Raw genomic sequence first — 242 nt, 5'->3', positions numbered from 1 at the left:
CGCTGTCTCCTCTGCACGCTCCGAAGGAGCCCGTTCTCCTGCAGTTCTGGGTCCTCTGCGTTTTTCCTTCCCTTGTCCTCCTGTTGCCCAGCCCTCATCCTGTTGCGTTTGAGCCCGGCTTGGCAGCCAGCTGGGTTGGGGCTGTGCTGTGGTCCTGGGAGGGCTTTGTGGGTGCTTCATCAGCGTTTCCACCTCCTTCCATGATCCTCTCATTTTCAGCAAGCATGGGTGTTTAATTCCTG

Source organism: Mesitornis unicolor, unplaced genomic scaffold, assembly GCF_000695765.1.
Source record: "Mesitornis unicolor isolate BGI_N332 unplaced genomic scaffold, ASM69576v1 scaffold44814, whole genome shotgun sequence".
NCBI lineage: Eukaryota > Metazoa > Chordata > Aves > Mesitornithiformes > Mesitornithidae > Mesitornis > Mesitornis unicolor.
The sequence above is the reverse complement of the archived record's forward strand: the minus strand, read 5'-3'. Positions refer to the sequence as shown.